Here is a 22492-nt window from a genome sequence, read left to right as displayed (position 1 = left end):
TCCAATCCCCCGCCTGCCTTGTGTGCAGCTGGATTTCTGGTTCATGTTGTTGAATTCTCATCAGTCCCATGGAACCCAGAGGGAGTTGCAGCGCCAGGCTGCACCCCAATCCTGACTCAAACCCCTTGGCAGTAGGGATCTTTTCCTGCTGCCCCTTGCTGTCCCCTGTCCTGGGACCCTAAATGCTGGGAAGGGCCAGATTATGAAAAAAACAATCCATGCAGCCATGCTGGACAGACCTTGGCTCTGACAAATACTCATTAACTCTTTGAAAACCACTCAAGACACCCAAGGTAGGTAAAATGAAGAAGCTACCTGAGAGGGGACAAATCTTCTCAAAAGGACAGTCATCTCCTTACAAGACAGGAAATGATTCTAATTTGACAATTATGAAATCAAGGCAGCTGGGGCTCTTGGTGAAGGTGGGAACATGTACACAGGTGAAGGAGTCCTTGACTCACTCGTGCCTCGTGCTGCGGCACAGCTGCCACCAGGTAAAACCTGCCTGTCCTTTCTCCTTGACCCGGGCATTTCCTGGGTGGGATGCCCCTCCCAGTGCAGCGACAGCCTCCTGCTGGCCCCCCAGGGATGGAGCAGGGTGGTACTTGAACGTGGAGTGAAGGAATCTGCAGGCCAAGATGGCCAAGCCCCAGCCTGAGATGGCCCCGGGCCATCTGAGGCCACCAAAAGTGTCTTCCAAAGGGGGTGCCGCCTTTTGTTTCAGATCTGGAAGCTCAAGTGGCAAATATGTCTGTGGTTTCAAGGCTACAACTCAGGACAGTCCCTTCCCCAGAGCCCAGTGACACAGCCAGGGCCTTGGCAGGACCATAACGAAGCAGCGGGTGGTCCAGACATGTAGCGAGGTGGGCTGGGTTCAGTGGTGACTCTCACTGTGGGGTCTGGGCCAGTCCCGGAGCCTGATTTTTCATTGACACACTGGCAACCGCGCTCCTCCAGGTTATAAAATTTAATGAGAAAATATGAGTAAAGAGCTCTCCTCAGTCTGCACGTGGTGGTTGCTCTTTGCGGTGGTAGTACTCTCATTCCTCACATTAATCCCCGCACAGGACTGTACGGTTGTCAGAACGCTTTTGAACTGTCATCCCATTTTATCCTGTAGGGTGGAAGCTGGGGAGGTATCGTTCACCTCATTTGATAGATGAAAAAACTGAGGTTCAGAGAGGTCCTCAAGATAGGCTCATAGTTGGCCTGATTTCTGGTCCTGTGCCCTTTCCCCTGTCCCATGCCCTCTCCTCAGGTATAAGGGACAGACATAGCTCCCTTGTCACTGTGTTGAAGGGAGCACAGAACACTGAGGGCTGAAGAAGTGTGGGAAGGACACTGGCAGTTTTTGAGTGTCTGTTATGTTTTAGGCTGTTTATATCTACTGCCTCTTTAATTCTCGTTAACATCCTGGAACTAGGGATTATCGTTCCCATTTTACAGATGAGGAAACTGAGGCTCAGAAATGTGAAATGATTTTGCCAAGAACAGACCTTCATTCCAGAATAGAATGGGGCTTGTGCTCTGGGGGGCAGATAGCATCGAGGGGGGGAGGAAGAAAGATGGGCAATTAGGCCCAGAACCACTCCTTTTGCTTTGTGGTCAAGGGCGCTGGCCTCCCACTGGCCTGGAGCTGATTCTTACTGGGAGGACCTTAGACCTGTGCCAAGATTGGATCCATCCTGTCCTGTTCCCTGTACGTTGGCAGGGCTCATGAGGAGTGGCCTCCAGGCTTGGACCGTAGCCTTACCTCACCGTGTCCCTGAGAGTCCTGTTGTACATGGAAAGCTGCTCTGAGCCGGGCACAGAACAGCCGGCACTAGGCCATCAAACCCTTGACCCCAGGGCCAGGGGCTGATGGTATCAGGAGGCAGACCAGAGAGCTGCGAAGTCTGGTGGCCTTGGCCTGCGAGCTTGGCCGCTGCCAAGTGACCTGCTTCTCTCCACTGTAGCTCCAGTCTCTGTGAAATGGAGGAGCCAGTGCCACCGGGAGTGAGTCTGCTGTGACACTGACTGGGACGTGTGGTTCAGAGGGCCACGCACAGGGCCTGGCACCCACCGAGGGCTCAGCAGGGCATAGGCACCCTTCTTGGTGGGGTGGGTTCCAACCGGACTTCATCCTGACAAGCTGTGTGACTGCAGAGGGCCACCAGCCTCTCAGGCCTCAGCTCTCCACCTGTGAAGTGGCGTCTAGCTCACGTGGTTAATCAGGATGCTCTAAGGGAAAGAATCTCTGCTTATTTTATTTCTCAGGGAAGCACTGACGCGGACCTGGCTCCAGAGCAGGCAGTACAGGCACGTCCCCGCCACCAAGGCCTTGGGTTACTTCATTTTTTTCCCGTGGTACATTCAAGTAGGCACCAGTATATTCCCATTTAACAGATGAGACTCACAAAGACAAAAGAAGTGTATTTCCCAGGAAAAGGTAGAGCTGGGATCAGCTAGGGGGCCTCAAAACTTCTGTCCTTTGTCTCCTGGCTCTCCTGAAGTCAGATTCCCCACCGGCAGGCCCCGAGTGATGCTGCTCAAGAGATTGGCTGAGCAGAGCCTCCGGCCTCACGGCTCCCATCTGCAGTGGCTGCTTGGCTGAGCTTTGCAGGCCAGCCAAGCCCTGGCCTAGGCCTGACTCAGTACTGGGGTCACCTTCGCATCACACTGACCAGAGGCTTGGAAGGCACATCCTGGGGTCCCGTCTCCATCAGGGTTACTCCTGGGGATTAGTCTAGAACAGCCCCTCACCTGTGGGCCTCGATACCTGGGGCCTTGATACCTGGGTGGACACTGGAAAAAGAGAGAGTGCTCAGGCTCCTCTGAGGTCACCCAGAACAGACTTCTTTCTAGATGGACAGAGGAAAAGATATTTGCAATGCCAGCAAGGATGGCGTCCACTGGTCCAGAGGACAGCAACTACCATCCATGTACCAAGTGAGCTTGGGCAAGCCGTGTGTTTCTTTCATGGGTGAATTCACCCCAGGCCCCTCAGGAAATCCAGAGACCTGGAGCAGGTGGGCTGAACTAGGCCCGGGGCCACTGTAGTGTATCCTCCTCGCAGCCTGCTTGCTGGAGGGTGCGACCTCAGCTGTTCAGAACACAGGCGCCTCACTGCACTCTGCCTCTCCCCCAAGAGACATACAAGCACTACCTTGTGGACTTAGGGGAGACAAGAGTGTGGCCTCACCAGATACAGGGGCGCAGGCCTGTAATCCCAGCCACTTGGGAAGCCAAAGCAGGAGGATCACAAGTTCGAGGCCAGCCTCAGCACTTTAGCGAGGCCCTAAGTGACTTAGTGAGCCCCTGTCTCAAAATGAAAAGTAAAAAGGGCTGTGGATGAGGCTTAGTGGTTAAGCGACTCTGGGTTCAGTCCCAGGTACCAAAAAAAAAAAAAAAGTGTGGCCTCACATCATCGAGGAAGCCAACAGACAGGCCCCTCACTCTTTAGCCTGGCCCTTGCCTGAGGCTTTCCCACTGTGCTTGGATCCAGTCTCTAGAGTGCCCCCACCCGGCCCTTCAAGACCCCTTCAACCCACTGCCTCTGTTGAATCTTCCAAGGGCTTCTTAGGGCCTGAGCAACATCGTGGTACTGCCAGGTTTATTCTACAATATCTACAATATCATATATATTTTGCATAACAAAAAAACATAATGCAAACTTGTAACAATTCAAGCAATACCGGGATCATAAGGAAAAGTTTGCAGCCTCCTTCCTTCTATCCCAAACACCAATCTACACAAGCACGCTATTCCAGCAGCATGAGATGTGTCCACGTCACTGATCTGGCAACGAATCAGGTCACCCTGTGTCATAGCTCATGGTTTTGTTTTTATGTTTCCCGCATTTGCTGTTTCATCTTCCTGCCCTCTGTGGCAGGCTGTGTCTCTGAAATGCTGGCTCCGTGCGGGGCACATTCTGGGGACAGGGCCACTCTGGGGTCCCAAGGGCATAGAAATTGTTTGGCAGCCTGAGACCAGACCACAGAGTTTCCAACTGCCTGGATACTTCCTTCTTGGGGCCCTGAGTTCCAGAAACTTCCCCAGTCACTTCCGCAAAGTCCCGGAGAGGAAGGACAGCATCCCATTTAATCGGGCCACTTCTTCCTCTGGGAATTTTTATTGGAATGCCCTTTCCCACATCACTCCTCAGGAGCCTGAACGAGCCCAGGCAGGCAGAGCGGTGACCCAGTGGGGCAGAGCGGTGACCCAGGCAGGCTGCGGGATGGGGGCTAGGAATTTCATGGTCTCCCTGGCTGCAGCAGGACTGCCTGGCCAGGGACATGTGGGGCCCCCACTTGGCAATCAGTGCAGGACCTGTGTTTGTTTTAGATAAAAACCACGGACTCAGTTCCAACAGTCACAGGCCTCCGGAGCCCCATCCTGCTGAGGAAAGCGGGAGCTGATAAAGAAGGCGCCTTGTTCTGCAGGAGAAAATACATAAGGATACCAGGTGTCCTTGCCATTCCTGGTGCCTACTACAGGCCAGACCCTGCACCGAGATCTGGTGGACAGCCCATGGGGATTCAGCATCATCCTCACATTTCAGAGACAGGGAGAAGGTTAGGCCCAGGGAGGGGAGGGGAGGCGCCTGCCTGGGAGAGCAGAGCCCACAGCGGCTTGGGCTTCCTGGAATTTGAACCCAGGCCACTTAAGCCTCTCTGGGGACCAGCCACCCTTGTGTGGGTGTGGCCGTGTGTGTACATCTCATCCTAACAGTTCCCACTTCGGCTCTTACTAGTACCACACCCAATTTATAGGTGAGAGGTTGGGTAACTTACTGGAGGTCTCACGAGTCAGTGGCTGAGGCCCAGGGCAGAGGTCCACTCTGGGGTCTGGTAGAGATCCCCAGGTGTCTGAACCTGAACTTCAGACTGACGCTCTTCACTTGCCACTGGTTCCCAGGCTCCACATCCTGGTAAAGGCAGCTGCTTGCCCAGGCTGAGGAAGCCTGGCACCATTTCTGATACTCTCACCCCTCCTCTGCTGGCCCATGCCCCCATCTTGGCCCACTTGATCTACTCCAGGGGCTTCCACCTGGCCATCTTGCTTCAGCACTTGTCCCTGGAGCCCTTGAGTGAGGAAGGAGAGGGGTGGGAGAATCCGGGGGCTCCAGGAAGCAGAGGTGGGAAGAGGAACTTGAACTTCCACCAGGGCTCCTGCCCCAGTCAGAGCTGAAGCGGGGTCCAGGCGCGGTGCCCCTGGAGGGGGCATAGCACAGCACATACCTGCATTTCCTCTCCATGCAAATCCTGGGTGACACCAGCCCCATCACCCTCCTCCCCTGAGGTGACATCCTGCCTTGTTAAACACGGACGCTGAGCTCCCTTCTTTGAGCACATGTTGCTGAAGGCCTACTTTGTGCCTGTTCAGGTTCTGGGGACACAGGGATGACTAAGACACAATGTGGGGCGAGGCAGCCCATGCAGCCCCACTCCCACTCCACATCAGCCTCCTCCTGCCCAAGCAGGGCTTCCTCTGGCCGCCTTCCCAGGCCTCTCCCATCATCCTCTCATGGCTTCCGGCACCTTCTCTTCATACTCCCCTGTGTGGAATCAAACACTCTTGTGACTTTAGTTGCCATCTGTTCACCACTGGGCTGCCAGCTTTCTCGGACAGATCCGTGCATCTCCACACCCAGCCTGGTGGCCACCAAACACCAAAACCCCACAGCTGTGGGAAAGCCAGTGAGCAGGACCCCAGGTTGCTGGAGGAACTTTGAGCTTGGTTGGGGAACCTCTCAACAAAGGAGGGAGGGAGGCCATGCTTGAAGGTGGTGTCCTTGACCTCCAGGTCTCCGGGTGGGTGGGTGGGGGTCTGGGAACCAAAGAGGATGAGGTGCTGCTGGCCTGAGTTGGGGAGGGATGGGGAAAACAGCCCTTGGAGTCGTCCGCAGGTCTGTTGACTGCGCCTGACCCCCCCGAGGAGGAAGCGGAAAGTCAATTCACAGTGAATGAGGCCTTTCAGGCTTCACTCAACCCCAGTGTTTCTCACAAGGAAGGTGAGCTGGGATCTGAAGTCGAGACATGGCTCTGTCCCAGCACCAGGCAGGGAAGTTCCTGCCACGTGTTGGCTGGCAGGGATGCCGACTGTCCTGCTGGGTGGGCCCGGGCTGCCATGCCAGGGACAGGTTCTCAGGCCTGATCAGCAGATGGGCAGAGACAGGGCATGCCCTCCTGATCTGCACCCAACTAGGATGGGGGCACTCATACCCGCTGGTGCTGGCTGCTCCCTGACAGCAGCTGCCCTTACAGCTTCACAGTGGGGAGCACCGAGGCTCCAAAACAAACTTGCCTGGGGATCCCCAGCAGGTAAAGGGGGGCTTATTCAATATCTGCTATCTCTTATCCTTCTAGAAAATTCCACAGCCAGCTCGAGTGAGGCAGAAAGGAAGGCCCAAGTATACTACCGCGCATGTATGAATGAAACCAGGATCGAGGAGCTCAGGGCCAAGCCCCTGATGGAGCTGATTGAGAAGGTGAGTCCCTGGGACACACTCTGGCCTCCCTCCTGCCGTGCCTCCTGCCAGCCCCTCTGGCTGCACCTCTCAGGCCCACTGGTGCTCATCCACCCCACACCTCCAGCCTCCGCACCCAGCTGGAACACGCAGCCTGTCTGTCTGCCACTGCGTGTGCATGCACGTCTGTGCGTGGGGGGACTGTCTGTTGTAATGTGTGGGGTTGTGTGTCAGCATCTGTTGAGGACATCTAAGTGTATAAGTGCATCTGCGTGGGCCTTGGGGACGATATTCACTGGGAATCTCTTCCTCTGGATTGCCACTTCCCTTTCCTCAGGAGGTGGGTGTGAGTGTGCGAGAGGTGTGTGTTGTTCCAGAGAAACCAACAGGGAGTCTTAGGCCAGCAACAGAGCCAGAACTGCTGGATGGAGGCCTCGCCTTGCTCCTGAGCCCAGGAGAAATCTTCCCTCTGGGCCAGGCTGCCTGGCACAGACAGAGATGGCTGCGGCTTTTCTGGCCACCCTTTGCTTGCTCAAGGGCTCGCCATCCTATCTCAGTTCGGGGAAGTTATTGCTGCAGGCATGGGGACTCTCCCAGTCCCTCCTCTCTGGCACAGGCCCCATGTGCCAGTGTGTGCCAATCCTGGAGGACCAAAGAGACTTTTTTTAAAGTCCCAACTTGGAGAGAGACCAAGGTAGACCATAGCTTATCAGCCTTTTTCAAAATACAGAGCCTTATTTCCCGTAGTCACAATTGGATTTATGTCTTAATAGTAATCACGTTCGTGTGATTAATTGTCCAACAAATGAACAACACAGGGGGCAAAGTCTCTGGGATTCACAGCTCAGTTGTTAAGGATGAGTCTTTGCTCCATCCGTGGGTCTCCAGGTCACAGGTCAGAAGCCCTTTCATTTGCTCTGGACGCTCCCAGAGGTCAGATGACTTCTCCAGGGTCACAGAGCAAGTCAGCTGCAGAACCAGAATTTGCATATAGGCTCCTTCCCCTCCCTATCTGCTCTGCCTTCTTCCAGCTCAGAGGCTGGAATATCACAAGTCCCTGGGCCAAGGACAACTTCCAGGACACCCTGCAGGTGGTCACTGCCCACTACCGAACCTCACCCTTCTTCTCTGTCTATGTCAGTGCAGACTCTAAGAACTCCAATAGCAATGTGATCCAGGTGAGCAGGCCTGGGCCAGAGAAGCAAAGGGTGTGGCCTCCTGGGGTGGAGGGAGACCTGCCCTGGGCCGTGGCAGTAGGCTCTGGTTTCTAAGCTGGGGTTATTTCTGGCAGCCCCAAGCAGTGAGATTTTTACAGGCAAGAGACTATGAGAGGGCAGACTACCCATCTCATTGGGCAGCTCATCATGGGCCACAGAAATGACAAGTGATATCAACTCCTGGGCACAGCTGTAGCCACCTCTTTGTCCCCTCCCTTAGCCTCTGGCTCTGTGGTGCTGCTTGGAATGCTTTTGGTCCATCTCTCCCACCAGAGCCTGCCCAAGGCTGAGGATCAGCACACCCAGGAGAGTCCCCAGATTAGGGGTCATAAAGGCTTAGTTCTCAGCCCAACTGTGCCACTCACTGTGTGACCTTAACAAGCATCAACCTCACTGAGCTACACTTTCCTTTTCATCCTAATGAACTATAACAGCAGCTACCCAAGTTGAGGCAAGGTGTAGCCAGAAGGTTCTAATGGTAGCCATCAGGAATTGACCCTCCTTTGCCTGCCCCACTCTCAGGAAACCCTGTACTGACACTGTCCTCTTGAATCCTCATTCCAGCTCTGAAGGTTAGGTGTTATCTCCCTAACTTTCTGGGCGAGGAACCTGGGGATCAGAAAGGTTAAGTAACTTGGGTTAAGATTAAGTCACTGTGTTGGCTCCTCGCCACTTGGGAAGGGTTTAGAGAAGTAGAGTGCATTGCTGAGACCAAGGGGTGTTTGAAGAGGAAGGAGGCTCTGTCCAGCCCTCAGAAGGGCCCAGGTCCCTGCAGCTGACCCCACAGGTGGGCAGGAACGTGTCTGTCTTATCACTGAGTGATCCCATCTGTGACTTCGGCTGCCGGCTTGTGCTCCTGCTGGGACGTGAGCTGGTCCTCAGTGCCTGGTGTGAGAAGTCCTGGGGCAGGCAGAGGCCACAGGGGACACACAAGCCTGCAGCAGGGCCTTCCTCTCACTCTGCCTCCCTCTTTAGGTGGACCAGTCTGGCCTGGGCTTGCCCTCCAGAGATTACTACCTGAACAATACTGAAAACGAGAAGGTGAGTGGAACTTTGCAGTGGTTCTCCCACTGTGTCCTCCACAGCATACCTGGGCAGGTCTTAGAAGCTGGGGGAACACAGGGGTATCACTTTCCTGATGGGCAACAGGCAGCCCAGTCAGAGGAGGGATGCCCCCAGGCTCGCTAGTTCATATGCAGGCACTGTGGGCACAAAGGGCAGGGGTTAGGTGTCATTTGTCCCCATTGTAGAGAGGTGCAGTAGCAGCCTCCACCATTTGAGGGTCTCAGACCTTTTATATACCTCACCTCTAACCCTTCCAGTCACCACAAAGTCACTCAGCTTCTCTGAACATCATTTGCTTTATCTGTCAAATGGATATTCGTTTTACCTTGCCCTATACAGAGGAAGAAATAAGTCTCAGAGACAGAAGTGACCTGTTCAAGGTCACACAGCCAGTAAGTGGGGAGATCCAGAGCCACAACCAGATCACCTCCAACCCCTCACAGCTCTCCCTTCCCCTGCCCGGCCCACCTGAGGTTCACTCTCCTGTCCACGGGGCTCGAGGTCCAGTAGGAGAGGGAGACATTACTTAACTGACCACCCAACTAGATGCCAACTGTATACATTGTGATCAGGGCAGAGGGACTTGATTCAGGACTTGATTCAGCTCTAGGGACGTGGTGGCAGAGGGTGGTTCAGAAAAGGTGCATTTCCAGAACAGGAAGATGGCTGAGGATGAGCCCTGAAGGCAGGGCCAGAGCAGCAGGGGCCAGCCTCGGGGACCTGTGTGTGCCCAGAGGCGGTGGGCTTTACCAGGAGCCCCACGGACACCAGTGAATACACACAGTGCCAGAATCCTCCCCAGAGCTGTTTTCCAGCATGTTTCCTGGGCCCTATGCACAGGGCCGCAGCTGGGCCGGCCTCACCTGGCCCACTGGGTGGCAGGTGGCAGCCATTGACAGACAGTTTTGGGGTGCTGGGTCCCACAGGTGCTGACCGAATACCTGAACTACATGGTCCAGCTGGGGAAGCTGCTGGGCCGGGGGGATGAGGACGCCATCTGGCCCTAGATGCAGCAGATCCTGGACTTTGAGACAGCGCTGGCCAATATCACCATCCCCCAGGAGAAGCGTTGGGACGAGGAGCTCATTTACCACAAAGTGACGGCCGCCAAGCTGCAGGTACCCTGTGCGCCAGCTACTGCAGGGGCAGGGCCACTGGAGTACACAGAGTCGAAAGGGCTCTTGGGGGGAGGGGTCATACCCACTTCATCATGACCTTAAAGCCACCCTTGGAAGGAGGTGTTTATGCCCAGGTTACAGATAGACTGGGGCTCAGACAAGTAAGATTACCTGCTGGTGGACACAGAGTGCGAAGGGACTCCAGAGCCAGGCTTCTTCCCTCGCTGGGCTGCTTCATGTGACAGCATTTCCCTAGCAGCTCCCAGTCATCCAGCACCGAGCACTGAGTAAAGGTGGGGTGTGGATTCCGATGTTGCTTCTCCCTTTGCGGAACAGGAGATGAAGAGACATGATCAGGGCCTGGAGGCTCCTGAGGGCAGGGGTGCTGTCCCTGGGACTCAGGCTTGGCTCAGCTTTTGACCATGTCCCTAGGCAATATCCAGAGGCGTAACTGGGAGTCAGACCTGTACTTTCTGTGAAACTGGTGTGACTCACCGGAGACCTGCTGTCCCCTCCGTAGGTCAGCCTTGCCGAGGCTGCCCCCTGGTGGCTGCTCAGGCCTCCAGGGCCTGGGGTGGACTTCCTACTGCTTCCTTCTTTCTGGCCCGTGTGCTGTTGCTGACCCGCTTGTCCTGGGCCCTGGTGGTCTCCGAGGATCCCATGGATCTCCCTGTTCCTTGCCCTCAGGCAGGAGCGCCTGGTGGCCCTTGCTGTTCTGCTGGGGCGGACCCTGCGCCTGCAGTGGGTTCCACTGCTTGTCGGTCTTCTCCCGGCTTCTCTCCCATCCTTTCCCTCTTCCTTCGAGGAGGAAGTTCCTTCTCTTTTTTCCTCCTCCATCTGACAGATGTATCAGGGGCCACTTGGGCCCCACTTTCCTGTACTTCTGGTCTGGTGGGGACACTAAGAAACAATCCCAGTCTCCCTGCTTAGTGCTGTGGGCAAGAGAAGCAGGGTGCTGAGGCCCGGTGGGGAAGGGCTGGGGAAGCTGAGTGTACACCTGCCCCACAGGGACCTTGGTGTGTGCAGGGCCTCGTGGGCTTCATTCTGGAAGTTGTGCTTCCATTGGTTTCCTGGGTGAAGTGTGTGTCCCTCTGGCTCCAGGCACAGGGCTACAGCCAGCCCTGCTCCACCCTGGCCTAATGGGCAGCAGTTTGGGAGTGTTGAGTCCCTGGCTGACTGGATACCTGCACTACATGGTCCAGCTGGGAGGCTGCTGGGCCTGGGGGTTAGGGCACCACCTGTCCCCCGATGCAGCAGATCCTGGACTTTGAGATGCACTTTATCCTGAGGGCTGTGGGGGGTGCGGTCTCCCAGGCACAGGTGCAGCCCATGCAAAGACCTGGGCTGAGGCAAGAAAGCCCAGCCTTCTGGTGGCACAGCTGTCCCTCGGGTCCCCAGGGAGGTTGGTGGTAGGGTGAGTGGTTCGCGCGGGTTGTTATGGAGATCGGCAGCCTGTGTCGGGCACCATCTGGCACTGTTTTTCAGCTCTGAGGCTGGGAGGTGGAGGGAGATGCAGTTCGCCCCCCAGCTGCAGGGGGCCTGGCCTGAGCACTCACCTCACAGCTCTGACGTGGTGCTCAGAGAATGGACATCAATCTGGCGTGGCCAGCAGGTTCTGCCCCGGAGCAGCCTCTCCCCATTGCTTTTGCTCTCTTGTTTCATGGAAGAAAGGAAAGGTCATAACTTCAGCAGGGGCTGAAGACCACACAGTGCCTGCCGGGGGCCTGGAGTCAGAGGGTCACACCTTGAGCCGTGTGGCCTTAGCAGGTGAGGAGCCCACCCTGAGCCTTGGTTTTCTTCCAGGTAAAAAGCCCTTGCTCATCTGCTCACACTTGTTCTGTGCCGGAACAGAGACAAATGAGACACCACCCCTGCCTTCACCAGGGACAGTGGCTCTTAACTCTTAAGTCATGGAGTCTTTTGAGAACAGCTCAAAAACTACGGACTGTCACCCAGGAAAAATGGGCATGTGTGCATGAAAAAAACACACAGGCTAACATTTAGAGAAGTCCTGGACGCCCCCGAAACCTGCCTGGCCTGCCCACGGGTTATGAGGACATAACGTGACGCAGAAGATGAGATTTTGTTTTGTAAACTGGCATGCGCCATGGAAAAGTAGCATCCCAGAAGTCAATATCAGTAGTGCTGTGCTTTTGTGATCGGTGATATTTCTCAGGTCCCTATCACTAAATTAACTTGAATCATTCCACCCTGGGACAGAGTGTCTTCTTCTCTGGTAGCTGGAGATTTGTTTTCTTCTCCTACTCAAGATGAATCCAGGAGAGGGACTCCAGGCTTACGTGTGGTTCAAGGCTAAACCTGCTGGAACAGAATGGTGTTCCAGGCTAGCCCCAAGTGGAGTTCGGATTCAGAGCCATGAGTCAGACCACCTTTTGCTGCTCTAGGGGTGGAGGGGGGCCTTCTCATTCTTTTCTGGACCTCCCGTCCCGCAGGCTGTTTGGGCCTCGGCCCTATCCTCTGCCATTTCTCCTGTAAAAATGAAGCCCAAAAGCACCCTCATCTTTCCCACTCCTCAGGCCTGAGTTGGTTGGTGCCCAGCGGTCCTCCTGGGCTGTGGGCATGGGAAGCAGCTCTCAGGCCTGCCTCTAGGGGATTTGAGTCAGGGCAGAGTGTCCTAGTCCATTAAAACTGCTGCATTAGCCAGGCACACCTGTAATCCCAGTGGCTCGGGAGGCTGAGGCAGGAGGATAGTGAGTTCAAAGCCAGCCTCAGCAAAAAGCAAGGTGCTAAGCAACTCAGTGAGACCCTGTCTCTAAAGAAAATACAAAATAGGGCTGGGGGTGTGGCTCAGTGGTCGAGCACCCTGAGTTTAATTCGCCAGCACCAACCAACCAAACAAACAAACAAAACTGCCACATCCATGGAGATGGATCTTGGCACCTGAGTCTCAGGAGTTCACTAAAACAAGACACTGAAATGTGGACATCCTGCTGTCAGCACAAGCCTCTTTATCTCCGAGTTGTGAGAATTGCCCTGTCAGGACTCTGCTCTCCCGGAACAAGCAGGTTTGTGATGAGTAGTAGGGTTTTCCCCACCTGATGCCTCACCCTGCACCAGGGATCTGCCACCTCAGTTCATAAAGCTCTCGTGAGCCCTGTAACTGGTGACATTCGGTAAACTAACCCACTTTCCCAGGGTCTTTGCCACCAGGCCATGCATTCAGGTGACCCTGATTGTGGGACCCAGTTTGAAGGTCTCATCACACACCTCTGAATTCTGTGGCCACAGAAATGTAGAGATTGGCCTGAGGGTCTCCTGCCAGGGAGAGGGGAGGCTCCGGGCCAGGCTGAGAGGCCTGCGGCAGTCAGCTCTGGGGGCAGGGTCACTGACCCCATCTTAGGGAAAGGATAGACAGTGCCCAGAGCTGGTTCCTGCTGGGGACTCTGATATAGGCCTCCTCACGCCCAGCTCAATGTCACCAGCTCATGTCACCCAGCTCATGTCAAGGGGCTGTGCTGTCACCTGCCGGCTCGGGGCCCACTGTGCGCTTCTCTTCCCAGCCTCATGGGGGTTTGCCATCGGTGTTGGTGGGAACATTCACCCAGGGATGACGCCAGTCAGCCCCCTAATGAGAACTGGTTGATGACTTGTACCAGCACCATACCGCCTTTGGGAGCTGCCCCCGCCCTGTCCCCAGCCTCATCTGTCCTTTGAGATGTTTGTTCCCCAATGGATTAGATGTCCACTTAAACCCAGGAGCAGGGGCTGGGGTTGTGGCTCAGTGGTAGAGCGCTTGCCTTGCATGTGTGAGGCACTGGGTTCAAGTCTCAGCACCACATATAAATAGAGGAAGGTATTATGTCCATCTACAACCCCCCAAAAAAATAAAAAATAAAAAAATAAATCCAGGAACAATGGCCTTGTGGTGGAGCCCAGTGGTAAAGCCTGTGCTTAGCCTGCTCAAGGCCCTGAGTTCAATCCCCAGCACCCCGCCAAATACACCCAGAGACGAGTGCCTTGAGTTTTATTTAACCCCCACAGTAAACCATATAACCTCAGGAAAGTCACCTTCCCTGATCAGCAAACTTAGCCTCTGTGAATTGGGGGTCTTGTGACTGACTGCCTCTCCCAGCAGGCGGGGATGGATCTTAGGTGGCTTTGTGGGTACGGTTTTTCTGTATGAAGGGAATGCATTTCTCACTTCCCGTATTTGTCTTACATTTTGCCCTTTCAAGAGAATAGAGAATGGAGTTTGAAATCTGACAGGCCCAGGGCCACTTTTAGAAGGTCTTAAGCGATGATCGTAATTTCTGGATTTGCTGGCTAATTCAGGTGCCCATCCAAGTGATTGACATGTAGAGGTATCTTTGCTAAAAGACTAGATATGCAGCCCAAAGCCTCGTGTTCTGTAAAACTACACACTAAAAATAACTGAACGTGTGGGGAATACAGGGCCAGAGCAGACACATTGCGCAGCTCTGCTTGAGGAAGTGACACCAAGGGACACACGCCAGCATTGAAGCCCGAATCTCTATGTGTTTGCACTTAAGCTGGGCCACTCGGGCCAGCGTCGGACTCAGAGACAGGTAGGGGTCGAAAGTGGAAAGCACAGTCTTGCAAAAGTCATCTGCAGCTGGGTGAGCCAAATCCCCAGCCCTTTTTATTTTTCATTTTGAGACAGGATCCTGCTAGGTTGCTGAGGCTGGCCTTGATTTGAGATCCTCCTGCCTCAGCCTCCTGGGTTTCTGGGATTACAAATGTGCAGCATATTTTACCACAATTTATTTTTAAAATGTTGTAGGACTTCATAACAAAAATCTGCAACCTCAAGAGGGATAGCTCGCATGGCTGGAGGCTGCTGCTGCAGGAGATGCTGGCCGTGATGTGGAGGTGTTGGGGGAGACACCTCTGAGCAGGGCACCTTGGGGTGCCAAAGGGAAAGTGAGATCTGTTGGGAGCTGATAGTTATGAAAAGCCAAGTGTCTCTTTGGAAAGCCCTGGGTACAGGTTCTCATTTTAGGTCCTTAAAACAGAGCTGCTGGGGCTGAGGTTGTGGTTCAGTGGTGGAGTGCTCTCCTAATGCGGGTTAGGCACTGGATTCAATCCTCAGCACCACATAAAGATAAATAAATAAAAATAAAGGCATCATGTCCACCTAAAAAAATACTTAAAAAACAGAGCTGCCGCTGGGCATGATGGTGCATGCCTACTATAATCCCAGAGGCTTGGGAGGCTGAGGCAGGAGGAACAAGAGTTCAAGGCCAGCCTCAGCAACTTAGTGAGGCCCCAAGCAACTTAGCTGCCTCAAAATAAAAAGAGCTGGGGGTGTGGCTCGGTGGTAAAGTGGCCCTGAGTTCAGACCCCAATAACTCCCCAAAACAAACAAGCACAAAGAGCCGTGGGCCTGGTGTGTGCAGGGCTGAGCTGCAGGCTTCTCCCTTCTTGCTGCAGTCATCACCGACTTTGCTGTCCCAGCTCCCCCCTCGGCAGCCTAACCTGTGGACTACAGTTTACCCCACAACACTGGCCCTCCTGAATGTTGGATCCTCTGCAGCAGACTGCTGCTGCTGACACCCTTGTTGAGTGGGACAGTGCTGGCTTCTGTGTGTGACCCTCCCAGTTACCAGATATACGGGACTCATTGTCATGATGATCCCTGTTTTTCACATGAGGTGCTGAGGCACAGATGGGCACATTAACTTATCAAAGGTTGCACAGCTCATAAGCAAGAAAGCTACACCAGGAAAGCTACCTAGCCTATCTCCTGATTCTTAATTGTTAGGGGTCTGAGGCTCCATGTCTTCCTCTATAAATGGGGATAATTGTGGCCACTGCTTGGTCAGTTAGGCAGTGGCACATGCCGCATGGGAAGGGCATAGTGATGGTGGTGGCTGATGTGCCTGCTGCTGCTGCAGCCTCTCATCCCACCCTGGTTCCGCTTCAGATGAGGTTTGCCTCTGGCTCCTGGGGACGCTATCCACAGCAGCGCTCACTAGCCAGCCAGCCTCTGCCTGGAGCTCCATCTGCACCATGGTCCCAGGGCAGAGGCACAATGACACCTTCCGAGGGACACCCGAAGACGGGGCTGAGGAGAAGCCACCCTCCAGCCTCATGCTGTCCCCTTCCCTTGCAGACCTTGGCACCGGCCATCAACTGGATGCCCTTCCTCAACGCCATCTTCCACCCCGTGGAGATCAACGCATCGGAGCCCATCGTGGTCTATGACAAGGACTACCTGGAGCAGGTCTCTGCCCTCATCAATGCCACAGTCAGATGGTGAGGCCAGCAGCCCTGCTGGGCAGGAGGGGCAGAAGGGGCAGGAGGGGCAGGGCAGCCGGACGCAGGGCGCCGCACCCTGGTGGGCTTCCCCGAGAGGCAGCAGAGGGTGCTGGTCCCCTGGGCAGCTTCAAATCCTGCTGCCCTCAGCCAGCTGTGTAGCTGTGGGCATGTCCCTTGTCCTTTGTTGGGGTCATACTGTCACCCATAAAGTGGAGATGCAGATAGCACCTGCCAAGCAGGTGATTCGTGAGAATCACACAAATTGATTCATGTTTTAACACATTCCTGGCATGGAATAGGACGCTGCCAATACCACCCATAATTTTTTGGTTAATACTTACGGGTTTTTTATTTTATTTTATTTTTTTATTTCAAACGCTTATAGAAATGTTGAAAAATACAGAAAATAGGAAAAATGTAAAATTATTCAAAATACTACTCTTGATCATTTTGGGGGGTGTTTGTGTGTGTGCATATCAGGGAGAGAAGGTGTGAGGGAAGAGAAGATTCCAATCCATAGTTCTTCTTTCTCCTTAATGTGACTAGATGGATAATCTACTTTTCCCTTGACTTTTCATTTTTATTTTAGTAGTAGGAGTACTGAGGATTAAACCCAGGGGCACTTAACCACCGAGCCATATCCCCAAACTTTTTGTATTTTATTTAGAGACAGGGTCTCACTGAGTTGCTTAGGGCCTTGCTGTTGCTGAGGCTGGCTTTGAACTCACTGTCCTCCTGCCTTAGCCTCCCGAGCCACTGGGATTACTGACATGCACCACCGCTCCAAGCCTTGCCTTGACTTTCATTATGAATATTTCCCAGTGCCATCCCAAACCCTCTGTGAGGATCATTTTTATAGTTGCATAGTATTCCATCAACTGTACATGCAATCTTTGCCATACCCTCCCCCGTAGTCAGACTTTCAGGGTGATTCCGGTTGAGGCTAGATGTTGAATATAACGAACATCTTTGTACTAAGGTAACATCTTTGCAAACTTGACTCAGCATGGTCAGTTGGTCAGTCACAGATAGGTTCCCTGTGCCCTGTGGGTGGAACATGGGAATTGTCTTCATGAAACCTGGCTGGCCAGAGTTTCCTTTCCTGCCCCTGCTGCTCTAAGGCCTCTACTTCCTGTCTGGCCTTCAGCAGGGAATGGCAGCCTCCTCCCCACTGTTGCATACACCACCAGGCAAGTCTCTAGGCAGTGGCTTCACAGCTTCAGACACAAAGCAGCTAAGCAGCAGCATGTATTGAGCACTGCTGGTATGCAAGTGATTGCACCAGACACTGGGAGCGCCAGGCGTTCCTCGGAGAGTTACATTCCATGTGCTTGGAAGGCAGCTGCCAACCGAGCCCCAGGTAGGCTAGGAAGGAGGCCGGGGTGAGGCTGTTCAGGAGCCCCAGGCATTTCTGAGCCAGCATCCTCTTCCCCAGCCTGGTGAACAACTACATGACCTGGAACCTGGTGCGGAAAATGAGCTCCTTCCTCGACCAGCGCTTTCAGGACGCTGACGAGAAGTTATGGAAGTCATGTATGGGACCAAGAAGGTGAGCGGCGACAGTGATTCCTGGGTTCATGCTGAGCACCTACTGTGTGCTCTGCCCTGAGGCTGGTAAGACCACTGTACCCTCAGGGCTGTGGCACTTATGAGGGTTGAGTCTAGGAGGAGAATGAAGAGGCCACTGAGGGTCCATCTGGGGTCATGGGAACACTGATGGGGACTTAGGCCCCCAGGGTGGGCAGAGGCTCTGGAAGGAGGTGGTTATGCCAAGCCAAAGCACAAAGAGGAGTCTTAGCAACTCAGCTGGTTTGCAGAGAAGGTAGTTTCTATTCTGTGCCTCCAGCTGCTTCCCCGTGGAAGATGAGATGTCAGCGCTCTCCTTATGTAACTGTGACTCTAAAGGTGGGGACTTCTTCCCCAGAAGCATCAAACACATCAAACACCTGCTCACGAGGGTTCCCTGATTCTTATCCTCCCTGTTTGTGGTCAGGGGAACCCAGTCCAGATCCAGGTTCTCTCAGGGAGCAGGAGTCCCAGGCCCCAGATCCAGTAGGCTCCACCCATCTTAAGTGCCCCCAAACCTCTGCGGCTCCTTTTGTAAGAGGCTTCCAGGCCTCCCTCCCTCCCTCTCGCATGGGAAGCTGATGCCAAGAATTCTGATGCCAAGAATGAGGCCTCCCATCTCATTTACGCATCCAACAAACAGTTACTCCTGCACTGTCACTGTGGGCCAGGCCCCAAGCCCAGTGTGGGAATACCAAGATGGGTGGGATGGATCTGTGCCCAGGAGCCCTGCCTGCCTGGGAGGTGCCAGGGCTGACCTGCCCTCATGTACCTAAGGCTCAGAGAATGGCTGGGAGTGCCCCGGCTGCAGAGCAGGGGACGCTGGGCAGAGATTTGAATGGGAGGTTCTGCTTCTTACCACACAGCCTTGGGCGGGTCACTTAAATGGGGCAGGGACTTGGTCTTCCCGTCTGTGAAAAGGTGATCCCTGGGCTCCGTTTCTTCAGGCCGTAAAGTCGGTTCCAAAGGCGGAAGCTTCTGCTGCACACCTGGCCGGCTGTCCTCGTGCTACCTGCCTACAATCCGCAGATCTTGGTGGGAAGGAGGGACCCCTCTCCACTCCCTGCTGGTGCTCCTCGGGTTATGGTGAAGAGGCTACACGTCGCACAGCCTCCTCAGGGGCCTATTGTCCCTCCTTTTCTGCCCGGAGGTGGCCCCCACGTCAGATGAACCTGCCTGACCCTTTCTTGTTTCAAAGAGTTTTCTCCTCATTCCAAAACCTTTGTCGTAGGCAGTCAGAGTGGCCTTTTTGCGGGAAATCACTGGAGCCAGACTCTCTGGGCTCAAGCCCACCGCAGCACTTACTCCCTGGGTGCTCCCTTTGGGCCAGTGACTTAACCTCTCTGTGCCTCGTTTCTCTCCCTTAGTCTCCCTGGAGCATTCTAGGTGTGCAGCCTGCACACCCTGGGCTCTCAGGCGCTCGGTGCTGTCACGGCTGTTGACATCATTACTGCACCTCTGTCTCCTGCTGGATATTCTGGGCATTTCCAGAGTCCTCAAGGGCAGGCCCGCCGTTGATTCAGCTCTAAATTCCTGAGACCTGGCACAGTCCCCGAGCAGGGGAGTCACTCAGGACACAAATGCGTGTGTGTAAAGTGAATGGGCTTCTCCAGAGACACCGGGCAGAAGACAATAAGAATCTGCCCGTGATCCAGCCGTCAGAGCCTCTGCCCAGCCTCAAAGTTGGAGACTCCCTAGCTGTGACCCAGTATGTGCTTGGCCTCAGCATATCCAGGCCAAGTCTGTGTCCAGCTGTGGGCTGCCCAGTGGCTGGCAGGGCGGCGGGCAGGAGGGAGAGGGGAGCAGAAAGCAGCCATTGAAACGGACACAGGTTGGGACAGCTAAGCAGAATCCAGGGGCTACACTTAGACTCGAATGGCCTTTCCTTCCTTCTTGACTAGAAAAAAAATGTTTTAAGTCATAATTTACATACAATAGAGTATTCAGTATACCTGGCCATGGTGGCACACTCTGGTAATTCCAGGGAGACCCTGTCTCAAAATAAAAATTTGAGACATAGACTAGTTTAGTGTGGTGTTAGGGTGGCCCTGGGTTCCATCCATAGCACCCCACTAAGAAAAAAAGAAAGCAAGCCCGCCTAGCATGTGTGATGCCCTGGGTTCAACCCCCAGCACTTAAAAACAATATGCACACACATGTGCATAGAGTGTGGGTGAAGGATACAGTTGGTTGATTTGTGACAATGAAGTCGTGTGTGTGACCACCAGCCTGGTCAGGACAAACAAGGTTTCCGTGGACCCAGTTACCCAGCATGCCCTCGGGCCCCTTCCTGCGTCTCCTCGAGGTGCTGCAGATGGGCAGCCGAGTCCTACGGTGTCTGCCTGGCCGCCTGGCTCAGTGAGTCTGTGGAATTCGTCATGTTGTGGCATCTCTGAGTAGCTGGTGCTCCGTGCTGCCAAGTGGTATGTCACTGTAGAAAAACACCACATTTTGTTTATCCATCTGTCTGCCGATGGGCATTTGGGTTGTTCGAAGTAGGGCTGGTGTGAAGCAGGCTGCCCCGAGCTGGTTGTCACGCCTGTTCCTGAGGGTTAAGAGGACCCTGCAGCCGGACCGGTTTCCATAAGCAGGGTCATCACACCTGGTCATACACACTGTCCATGGAGGGATGGCCGGGCAGGGGGACAGCGAGGCTGAAACCCTCCCAGTGCTCTTTATCAGCCCATGCTATGGGGAGCTGCAGCTCAAGGACCATTTCTGGTTCATACTGAGGTGTCCTGTGGGCTAGCACTGCTTGTGGGTGAGACTGAGGAAGAACCAACTTAAGCCCGGCGCAGTGACACACCTGTGATCCAAGCTGCTGGGGAGGCTGAGGCAGGAGGATTGCAAGTTCAAGGCCATTCTGGGCAATGAGCATTGAGAGACCCTATCTCAAAATAAAATATAAGGAAAGAGCTGGGGTTTGGGTGGGCATGCGGCTTAGTGGTGAGGCGCTTGCCTGGCATCCTTAGCACATTAACAAAAAAAGCCGACATTGAAGTTTTGTGATGTCACTGTGGCCTTCTCTCTCTAGGAGGCTGTAAATGGGGCTGGGCCCCTGGCCTTCTGGGAAGGTTGCCGTTGCTCAGGTGGACGGGCAGCTTCCCGAGGTTCTGCGCCTCCAAGATTCCTTGTGTCCTCCAGGAGGCAGGACCAGGTGGAGTTGGCGGGAGCCCCAGATGAAGGACCAGGCATGTCAGAGTTCCCATCCCTGTGGCACCCCTACCCACTGTCACCTACTGGACCAGTGACTGCCCTTACTGAATTTCTGCTTCCTGTCTGTCCAGTGGCCCATCCCTGCCTGCTAGGGGTGCTCAGTGGCAGACCTTCGTGAAATGCCAAGCACAGAGGCTGGTACTCAGGAGATAGTAGATGGTGGCCATGAGGGGTGTCTGTGGCCTAAAGTAACTTCTGTGGCCAGAAGAGGTTTGTCTCCCTGGAGTTCTGGGGGGAAGCACAGGCCTCCGATGGCGCCACCTCCCAGCCAGGCCTTGGGAGAAGGAGGACTGGCCCTAGTGACCCTCTGTGCTCGTGTTTTTCAGACCTGCCTTCCTCGCTGGAAGTTTTGCATGAGTGACACGGAAAACAACCTGGGCTTTGCCCCGGGCCCCATGTTTGTCAAAGTGACCTTCGCCGAGGACAGCAAGAACATAGTAAGTACCTCCCCTGTGGACAGAGTGGGCATCGCATCTGCTGGACCACCCCCCACCCTGCCGCCAGCCTGACAGCCCACACTCTGCTCTGCCCTGGGCCTTTCCTACTCCAGGCCACAGGATCCTGGGGCCTTCTTTAACTCAGAGGCCGTCTTCTCAGGCTGCAGGGTATGACTTACTAAATGACTTCCATGGTTGAGGGCCAGGCCAGTTTGTGTTATTTAATTTAATCTTCCCAGTGACCCCACAGGCTACCACAGCCATCTCCACCTCCTGGGGCTGTGAAGGACCTCACCAGGTAATGTTGACCTGGAAGTGACATTTTTCTTACTCTGAGGGTGACAGAATTATTCGGGCAGGTAGAGGATCATCATGGCTGAGTGCTGGGGAGACAGCCAGCCCCTAGCTCAGATTCTGGCTCTGTCACTTGGCTGGGTGACTTGAGCGGTATTCTCCCCTCACCTGGGACATGAAAGTAGGGCTGTCCCGTCTGCGTCTGCAGAGGGGTGTTAAATTGTTAAGGTGAGATTGCAATAAATCACCAAGTCGATCTTAAAGCAAGAGACAGGCCAAGGGCCAGGCTGCTAGTCCACACCCTTCCACCCCCTCCCAGGGTTCGAGCACACCTTTTGTAGTCCAAAACCATATTAACGCATAAGTGGCTGTTGCTATGACTCAAACCATAAACGAACATCATAAGATCTAAAATCATAAGCAATAAAGAGGGTGGGCCAAAACGTCCCTAGTCGAGGACAAGTTAAAGAATGGCTACTAATTTCTAGACAGTCCACCTCTGAAGGGTAGATTGTCCAAGAAAAATGAGAACTGAAGAGGGGACACTTTTACGTTATATAAGAATTGCCATCTGTGTTGCCTAACGTGCTATGCTAGGCAACCGCTCGCTGATGGGTGCAGAGGCGGAGCTTTTCCACGGGAGAAGCATTTCTTACATAATGTGGAGTCTCAGGGCAAAATGGAGTCTGTGTGGTCATTGCCCACACAGCCTGGCCATATCAAAATGAGATGCTACACGTAAAGAACACCTGGCCCAAAATAAGCTATAGTCAATGGCAGCAATTGTTTATCACATCTGCTGAGGCAGAATCTGAATCCAGGTCTGTCTGGCCCCAGCCCCACGGCTCTTGCCTTCCCCTTCCCCAGAATCCTTCCATCTTCTATCTTTGG

The 22492-nt window shown here is 54.2% G+C and overlaps 1 pseudogene; it reads left to right on the top strand.

Moving 5' to 3' along the window:
• LOC101957810 (endothelin-converting enzyme 1-like) overlaps positions 1 to 22492 on the top strand; it is a 38059-nt pseudogene that overhangs the window by 3086 nt on the left and 12481 nt on the right.

Source organism: Ictidomys tridecemlineatus, unplaced genomic scaffold (genome assembly GCF_052094955.1).
Source record: "Ictidomys tridecemlineatus isolate mIctTri1 unplaced genomic scaffold, mIctTri1.hap1 Scaffold_187, whole genome shotgun sequence".
Lineage (NCBI taxonomy): Eukaryota > Metazoa > Chordata > Mammalia > Rodentia > Sciuridae > Ictidomys > Ictidomys tridecemlineatus.
The sequence above is the reverse complement of the archived record's forward strand: the minus strand, read 5'-3'. Positions and strand labels throughout refer to the sequence as shown.